The sequence below is a fragment of the Muntiacus reevesi genome, chromosome X (genome assembly GCF_963930625.1).
Source record: "Muntiacus reevesi chromosome X, mMunRee1.1, whole genome shotgun sequence".
Classification (NCBI taxonomy): Eukaryota; Metazoa; Chordata; class Mammalia; order Artiodactyla; family Cervidae; genus Muntiacus; species Muntiacus reevesi.
Genome location: NC_089271.1, coordinates 88,827,971 through 88,837,649, shown reverse-complemented (window position 1 = coordinate 88,837,649; position 9,679 = coordinate 88,827,971). Strand labels below are relative to the sequence as shown.

The following is a 9,679-nucleotide window of genomic DNA, read 5'->3' as shown; positions in this document are numbered from 1 at the left end:
TTTTCACTTTCATGCCTTGGAGACGGAAATAGCAATCCACTCCAATGTTCTTGCCTGGAGAATCCCAGGGACGGAGTAGCCTGGTGGATTGTCGTCTACGGGGTCTCACAGAGTCAGACACGACTGAAGTGCCTTAGCAGCAGCAGCAGCCATACCTGACCCACGGAAACTGTGCTGTTTTAAGCCACTACATTTGTGGTAATTGTTACACTGCAATGGAAAACTACTAGTATTTTTTCCCCTGCTTCATAATGAAATAAAATTTATGAACTTGTTGCCAGTTCCTGGACCTAAAAATCATCATTTATTCTTAAGTCATAACATTATTTACTCTAAGAATCATGTGCTTGAAGAAAATGTGACAGAGTCAATTGCCACTCAGTAGGCAACCAGGGGATGCCAGTAAGGAAGGAAGTAAATGGATTCCTCAAGGAATGAGTGGATTTCTATGTGGAGAGTGAGGTTCAACTAGAATATACATCAGGGAGAAGTAGCAAACTAAGGCATACTTTTATTAAGCAATGTAAATAACAGTGATTTTCAAACTGATTTTCAATTGTAAAATCAATTGTTGTTCAGTTGCTCAGTTATTCCTTTATTTTCATACCATCTTCAGCATTTATTGTTTGTGGATTTTTGACGATAGCCATTTTGAAAGGTGCAAAATTTTGTAGCTCATTGTACTTTTGATTTGTGCTGTTCTTATAATTAGCAATGTTGAATATCTTTTCATATGCTTCTTGACCATTTGTATGTATTCTTTGGAGAAATGTCTGTTAGGTATTATGCCCATTTTTTAATTGGGTTTTTTATTTTAATGATATAAGCCACATGAACTGTTTATAAATTTTGGAGTCTAATATTTTGTCAGGTGCATCGTTTACAAACATTTTCTCCCATTCTCTGGGTTGTCTTCTTGTTTCCCTTATTATATTCTTTGCTGTGTGAAAGCTTTTAATTAGGTCCTATTCATTTACTTTTGTTTTCCTTGCCATTCTTCGGGGAGATAGAGCAAAAAATATATGGTGCAATTTATGTCAAAGAGTGTTCTGCTTATGTTCTCCTCTAAGAGATTTATAGTGTCCAGTCTCACAATCAAGTCAGTAATCCATTTTGTATTTATTACTGTGTGTGGTGTTAAACAATGTTCTGATTTCATTCTTTTACATGTGGCTGTCCAGTTTTCCCAGCATCATTTATTGAAGAGACTAACTTTCCTCCATTGTATAGTCTTGACTCCTTTGTCATAGAGTATTTGACCACAAGTGCCTAAGCTTATTTCTGGACTTCCCGTACTGTTCCTTTGTCTTCTATTTCTATTTTTCTGCCAATACTATAATGTTTTGATGACTATAGCAGTGTAGTATAATCTGAAGTCAGGAAACCTAATTCTTCCAGCTCCATTTTTCTTTCTCAATATTGCTCTCACTATTTGGTGCCTTTTGTGTCTCCATACGAATTTTAAGATTTTGTGTCATATTTCTATGAAAAGTGCCCTTGGTCATTTGATAGTGATTGCATTGAATCTGTAGATTGCCTTGGGTAGTACAGTAATTTTGACAATATTGATTCTTCCAATCCAAGAACAAGGTGTATCTTTCAATCTGTTTGTTTTTGTCTTTGATTTCTTTCATCAGTGTCTTACAGTTTTTGGAGTATAGGTCTTTGGTTTCCTTAAGTAAATATTGTTAGTGTATAGAAATGCAGTGGATTTCTGAGAATTAATTTTGTAACGTGTAATTTTACCAAATTGATCGATGAGCTCTAGTAGTTTTATGGTAGCATCTTTAGAAGTTTCTTTGTATACTACCATGTCATCTGCAAACAGTGAGAGTTTTACTATTTCTTTATCAAAATAGATTCCTCTTATTTCCGTTTTTTCTCTAATTGCTCTAACTAGGACTTCAAAAATTAGTTGAAATAAAGTTGTGAGAGTGAATATCTTCTAGATCCTAATCTTAGAGGAAATGCTTTTACCTTTCCACCATTAAGTATGATGTTAGCTATAGGTTTGTCATATATGGTCTTTATTATGTTGAGATATATACCTACATTTTTTTTTAACATAAATGAATATTAAGTTTTGCCAAAAGCTTTTTCTGCATTTATTGAGAATATAATATGGTTTTTATTTTTCAATTTGTTGATGTGGTGTGTCACAGTGATTGATCCAAAAACATTGAAAAATCCTTTTACCCTTTGGATATATCCCACTTGATCATGGTGTATGAACCTTTTAATGTATTGTTGTATTTGAATGTTTAGTATTTGTTGAGAATTTTTGGCATCTATGTTCATCAGTGATTTTGACCTCTACTTTTCATTTTTGTAGTATCTTTATCTGGTTTTGATATCAGGGTAATGGTGACCTCATAGAATGAATATGGGGTTTTTTCTTCCTCTGCAATTTTTGGAAGAGTTTCAGAATAGCTGTTAGCTCTTCAGTAAATCTTTGATAGAAATTGTCTGTGAAGCTATCAGGTTTTGGACTTTTGTTTCCTGGGCATTTTTATATCACAGTTTAATTTCAGTGCATGTGATCTGTCTGTTCATATTTTATGTTTCTTCCTGGTTCCATCTTGGGAGGTGTACCTTTCTAAGAATTTGACCATATCTTCAACACTGTCCATTTTATTGTCATAGAGTTAATTGTTGTAGTCTCATGATATTTTTTATTTCTGTATTGTCAGCTGTAATTTATCCTTTTTTATTTCTAGTTTTATTGACTTGAACCCTTTCCCCTTTTTCTTGATGAATCTGGCTGAAGATTTATCAGTTTTATCTTCTTGAAAATGTTTTATTTTCATTAACCATTGTTATTCTTTTCTATCTTTTACAGTTACTTCTGCTCTGATTTTGATGATTTTTTTATTTCTAACTTTAATTTTTATAATAAAAGATAACATTTATTAAAACTTGTCAAAAATCATCATCATTATGGAGTATTGTCTTACAATATTAACTCATATCTAATAACTGATAACAAATATAGAAAACCTTATAAGGTAACAAAAATTAACTGCCATCATTACCACTTTTAAATTAATTTATTTATTTTAATTGGAGGATAACTACTTTACAATATTGTAATGGTTTTTGCCATACATAGACATGAATCAGCCACAGGTATACATGTGCCACTCCATCCTGAAACCCCTCCCACCTATCTCCCCACCCTATCTCTCTTGGTCCACCCAGAGCACTGGCTTAGGGTGTCCTGCTTCATGCATTGAACTTGCACTGGTCATCTATTTTGCAAATGGTAATGTACACTTTTCAAGGCTATTCTCTCAAATCTTTCCACTCTCACCTTTTTCCACAGAGTCCAAAAGTCTATTCTCTACATCTGTGTCGTACTTGCTTCCTTACATGTAGGATCACCCGTCAGTTCTTTCAGTTCAGTCATTCAGTTGTGTCCAACTCTTTGTGACCCCATGGACGCCAGGCTTCCCTGTCCATCACCAACTCCCGGAGCTTGCTCAAACCCATGTCCATTAAGTCAGTGATGCCATCCAACAATCTCATCCTCTGTCATCCCCTTCTCCTCCCACCTTTAGTCTTTCCCCGCATCAGGGTCTTTTCCAATGAGTCAGTTCTTCACATCAAGTGGTCAAAGTATTGGAGGTTCAACTTCAGCATCAATCCTTCCAATGAATATTTAGGACTGATTTCTTTCAGGAGGGACTCTTTGGATCTCCTTGCAGGCCAAGGGGCTCTCAAGAGCTTTCTCCAACATCACAGTTCAAAAGCATTGATTCTTCAGTGCTCAGTTTTCGTATGGGCCAACTCTCAGATGCACACATGACTATTGGAAAAAACATAACTTTGACTAGATAGACCTTTTTTGGCAAAGTAATGTCTCTACTTTTTAATATGTTGACTAGACTGTTCATAATTGTTCCTCCAAGAAGAAACTGTCTTTTAATTTCATGGCTGCAGTCACCATCTGCAGTGATTTTGAAACCCAAGAAAATAAAGTCTGTCATTGTTTCCACTGTTTCCCCATCTATTTGCTATGAAGTGATAGGACTGGATGCCATAATCTTAGTTTTCTGAATGTAGAATTTTAAGCCAAGTTTTTCACTCTCCTCTTTCACTTTCATCAAGAGGCTCTTTAGTTCTTCTTCGCTTTCTCTCATTAGGGTGGTGTCATCTGCATATCTGAGGTTATTGACATTTCTCCCAGCAATCTTGCTTCCAGCTTGTGCTTCATCCAGCCCAGCATTTCGTATGATGTACACTGCATATAAGTTAAATAAACAGGGTGGCAATATACAGCCTTGATGTATTCCTTTCCCAATTCGTAACCAGTCTATTTTTCCTTGTCCAGTTCTACCTGTTGCTTCTTGATCTGCATACAGATTTCTCAGGAGGCAGATCAGGTGGTCTGGTACTCCCATCTCTTTAAGAATTTTCCACAGTTTCCCCCCCCCCCTCGCCCAATCCTGAAACTCCTCCCACCTCTCCCCCCATCCTATCCCTCTGGAATGACCCAGAGCACCAACTTTCAGTACCCTGCTTCATGCATTGAATTTGCACTGGTCATCTATTTTGCATATGGTAATGTACCATTTGGAAAGATGATACTGATGATCCTCTCTATGTGGAAAATTCTTAAAGAGGATCATCAGTACCATCTTTCTAAATTCCATATATATGTGTTAGTATACTGTATTTGTCTTCCACTTTCTGACTTGATCTCACCCTGTGTAAGAGGCTCCAGATTCATCCACTTCATTAGAACTGACTCAAATGCATTCATTTTAATACTTGGGCAATATTCCATTGTGTATATGTACCACAACTTCCTTATCCATTCATCTGCCAATGGACATCTAGGTTGCTTCCATGTTCTAGCTATTGTAAATAATGCTTCAATGAACATTGGGGTACATATGCATCTTTCAATTCTGGTTTCCTCAGGGTGTGTGCTCAGCATTGGGATTGTTGGGTCATATGGGTAGTCTATTCCCAGTTTTTCAAGGAATCTCCACATTGTTCTCCATAGTGGCAGTACCAGTTTGCATTCTCACCAACAGTGTAAGAGGGTTCCCATTTCTCCACACCCTCTCCAGCATTTATTGTTTGTAGACATTTTGATGATGGACATTCTGACCCGTGTAAGATGATACCTCTTTGTGGTCTTGATTTGCATCTATCTAACAATGAGTGATGTCAAGCATCTTTTCATGTGTCATTAGCCATTTTTATGTCTTCTTTGGAGAAATGTCTGTTTAGGTTTTTGCCAATTTTTGATTGGGTTGTTTATTTTCCTGATATTGATTTGCATGTGCTGCTTGTGTACATTAGAGATTAATTCATTGTCAGTTGTTTCATTTGCTATCATTTTCTCCCTTTCTGAGGACCATCTTCCACCTTGATTATAGTTTCCTTTGTCATGAAAAAGTTTTTAAGTTTAATTAGGTCCCATTTGTTTGTTTTTGTTTTTATTTACATTACTCAGAGAGGTGGGTCATAGAGGATCTTGCTGTGATTTATGTCAGACAGTGTTCTGCCTATGTTTTCCCCTAAGAGTTTGATAGTCTCTGGTCTTACATTTAGATCTTTAATCTATTTTGAGTTTATTTTTGTGTATGGTGCTAGAAAGTGTTCTAGTTTCATCCTTTGTGCATAGTTTACCAGTTTTCCCAGCACCACTTTTTGAAGAGATTGTCTTTTCTCCATTGTATATTTTTGCCTCCTTTGTCAAAATAAGGTACCCCTATGTGCATGGATTTATCTCTGGACTTTCTATTTTGTTTTATTGATCTATGTTTCTCTCTTTGTGCCAGTACCATACTGTCTTGATGACTGCAGTTTTGCAGTATAGTTTGAAGTCAAGAAGTTCGATTCCTCCATTTCCATTCTTCTTTCTCAAGATTGCTTTGGCAATTTAGGGTCTTTTGTTTTTCCATACAAATTGTAAAATTATTTGTTCTAGTTCTATGAAAAATACATAACTTTAGATTTTGTTAATTCTTCTTTCTCTGTTAGCTTTAGGTGTAAGCTTAGTTTGTTCATTTGAGATTTTCCTCACTTCCTGAAGTAAGATTGTATTTCTATATCCTCCCCTTTCAGAGCTGCTTTTGTTGAATCCCATAGCTTTTAGATCATTGTGTTTTGATGTTCATTAGTCTCTATGTATTTTTTCTTTCTTTTTTTTTCAGTTATTCATTTGTTGCTTAGTAGTATATTGTTTAGCCTTCAATTTTTTGTCTTTTTACATATTTTTCCTTGTAATTTGTATCTAATCTTAACTCACAGCATTGTGATCTGAAAAAAAAATGCTTGACATGATATCAGTTTTCTTAAGTTTATTAAGGCTAGATTTTGTGGCCAAGCATGTTGGCAATCCTGGAGAATGTTCATTGTGCACTTGAGATAATGTGCACTAAGTTGTTTTAGGATGGAATACTTAAGTCATTCTGGATTAATGTGTCATTTAATACCTATGTTTCCTTATTGATTTTCTGCCTGAATGATCTGTCCATTAATGAAAGTGGTGTGGTAAAGGTCCCCCACTATTATTGGGTTACTGTCTCTTTCTCACTTTATGGCTCTTAGTATTTTCCTTATATATTAAAGCTCTCCTAAGTTTTATTCCTATATATTTACAATTGTTATATCTTCTTGGATTATTCCCTTGACTTTTTTTTTTCAGGAATGAAAAACATTTATTGAATCAAAATCAAATGCTTTCTTTTTATTATCTACAAGCCAACACTGAACTTACTTTATTCAAAATGAACACAGTGTACAAAAATGTATGCTTACATTACAAAAATATGTCAATTTTATTTCCTGGGTGCTGAGCAGAAGTCATTAAAAAAAATCAAGGCAAACTTGCTCTTTATAATAGAATTGCTATAACTTAATAACAAGAGTGAAAGCTAATATATACTCGCAAAGTATCTGTAAAGGCCCACTGACAATGCTGCATCAGAAATGCTGAACCCAGTCACCACAGTTCACATTTCCACTCTATGCTCATTGGCACCACTTCACGCCTATATCATGGGAAAGCACGTCTTTTACAGAATGCATGTCATTAGTTAACAGTTGTTAGTGCATATTCCAACAAAATATTAACAGTCAATTCTATTTTGTTAGATTCAATTTTTAAATCAGACATATATTGTTATTGGGAGCAAATGACATCCCAAGGTTTAAAAGCCCACTTATCAAAGGGGAAAGTGGACTCCCTAAAAAAAAACTGTGTCCAAGGTTAGTATCTTGAAATTGTTCGTAATTTTCTTATTTCTTGATTCATTATTGGCACCACCCTTGGCATGTGTTCCTGCACACAGTGTGGCTACTTGTGCCTGTCAATTCATAGGCAGCTGCAGAACAATTAGATGCTGAAGAGGGCAGGCTTTGGCTTACCATGGAGACATGCTCTAGCATTCGCTGGAGAATGTGGTCCTTGAGAAATCAGGAAAGCAAGCAATTGAGAAAAATAATAAAGTTAAATCATGAAGTAGGGAAAAGGGACCAGGGCTCCCTGTACTGTTCTAGGAGTTATACACTTTTAAACTCTCTAATTGTTAAAGTCAAAATAGAAGTAGACTAACTAGCATTATCATTGACTATAATAAAACAATTCATCTTTAAAGAGCATGCACACTTCAGTGTCCCCGGCAGGACCCTGGCTGCTGAACAGAATGACACTGGTACTCAAGCAAAATCCAGAATGCAGTATCAACACAGTGACATCAAATGAATTCAAGTTTAGAAGCTATTAAACTACAAAATGCCTATTCTGATTTCTAAGAATAAATTTTATTTCTTGACAGATTCTCTGTGATGGACACCTATGAAGGCTCAAAACTGCAGAAATACAAGGACAGAATAATCTAGTGCCTACTGTATGGGGTAGTTTAAAAGAACTGGGGGAAGGAATCCTTCCATGTTTTGCCTATATAAACCCAATATTTATTCACTTACCTATTTCACAAGAACTTATGACTAAGGTGAAGATAACATTATCTCTCTCTCTTTATGCAGTTACTTAATTCCATACTGTTTTCTTCCAATTAAGGCCATTTCCTGCAGGAAATGGTACTGCTATCAAATATAACTGTTAGATAAACTGGAAATAGGATTTAAAATTTCTAATGGAAACCAAACCACTATTGGGTTTAGCATTATACCCTATTGTGGAAGGAGGAGCATTTATAGAAATATAATTTGTAGAGAACAAACATTTTGGATCCTAAACCCAAGGATTCTTGGCAAAACCTTAAGTCACCATCCAGGTTGTTCTCACAGGCAGCAACACAGACAGTTCAACCACCGCTCCTGGCAACTTCAACTGTCCCAAAATGTGGACTTGGAGAGGCCAATAACTCCAGAGCCTGCACTTAGAAGTAGAGGCTAGAAGCTCAACAAACTACTGTTGGAAATCAACTGAATACCAAAGTATTAACCAAGTAAAAACCAAGACCAAGCAAACAAAGAAATGAACAGCTACTAAGAACAGGATGCTCAGAGTCAGACTGGGTGAGGATATTACCACACACTTGTTTACAATCTCAGGTCCTTGCTCTGAAATAAGCAGATCAAACATTTACAACAGAATGAATGCCTTATGGATGCAAGCTTTTTATTATTATTATTATTACAATTCTAACTAAATAAAAGTCATACTTCTAAAATAAGCTACAAGTTGCCTTTTTCTGTGAAACTGATGTGACTTGGTGCCACAACTCACCTTTCTCTAACAGCTGCAGTATCATCCACCCATGACAGCCAGGAGCTGTCCATTTCTGGCATCCCTTGTGCTCACACACAACTTCATAAAGCATGCAGACACTACTCTGCTGAAGTTTCATATGAATAGAAATTATCATTCTATTTACGGGTGGCATACCTTCCAAAATATGCATAAGTCGTGACAAATTAACAAATAATAACAGGTCTTTGCTTACCAATAAAATCAATAAGGCAGAGGGGTTGAAGGTGGAAAGAGAAAAATGTGGGGGAAGGATGCAAAACGGTGCTAACATTCACAAAAAAAAATTATGCTAAAATCAGATCCATATTCATAAAAATCAAGAATTAAGCCACAATCCAAAGAACTCTGTCCATGAGTCCAAAAGCATGTACGCTAGTTGAAGGAAATACAGGGTTCCTCTGAAAAGTTTCTTCAGAGCAGAACAGTAACATGTCACTGGAGCAATAACAACAGGATGAACAAGACGCCATCACACATTGAGGAAAAGTCCGAGACTATCCTGCCTTCATGTCCACCAGCTGCTTCTGCACTTTGGTGGCCATGCCACCCCTCATAGCCTCCCTTGGACTATATGTAGTTCTGCATGGAACTGATAGAATTCATCCCAATGAACAGGTTGCCCCCTGAGCCATATGTTCACAAAATTTGTGGGCTCTCCAATCATACTTCGGTCAATCCGCTGGTGCCTTTTTGGCTGAGGATGTTCTGCAATACAGCAGTTGAAATGCAACCAGAATTCACTCATGCTGATAGTCCAAGTTATAAACGAGCACCATATAATGAGCTTTTATTATGTTGAGGTATGTTCCTTCTATACCTGCTCTCTGGAGAGTTTTTATCATAAATTGATATTGAATTTTGTCAAAAGCTTTTTCTGCATCCATTGAGATAATAATATGGATTTTATCTTTCAATTTGTTAATGTAGTCTATTACACTGATTGAT

General features: G+C 36.1%; 1 pseudogene; it reads right to left on the bottom strand.

Moving 5' to 3' along the window:
- Positions 1 to 9,228: 9,228 nt before the first annotated feature.
- On the bottom strand, positions 9,229 to 9,479 carry LOC136154312 (CDC42 small effector protein 2-like; annotated as a pseudogene).
- Between the last annotated feature and the right edge of the window lie 200 nt (positions 9,480 to 9,679).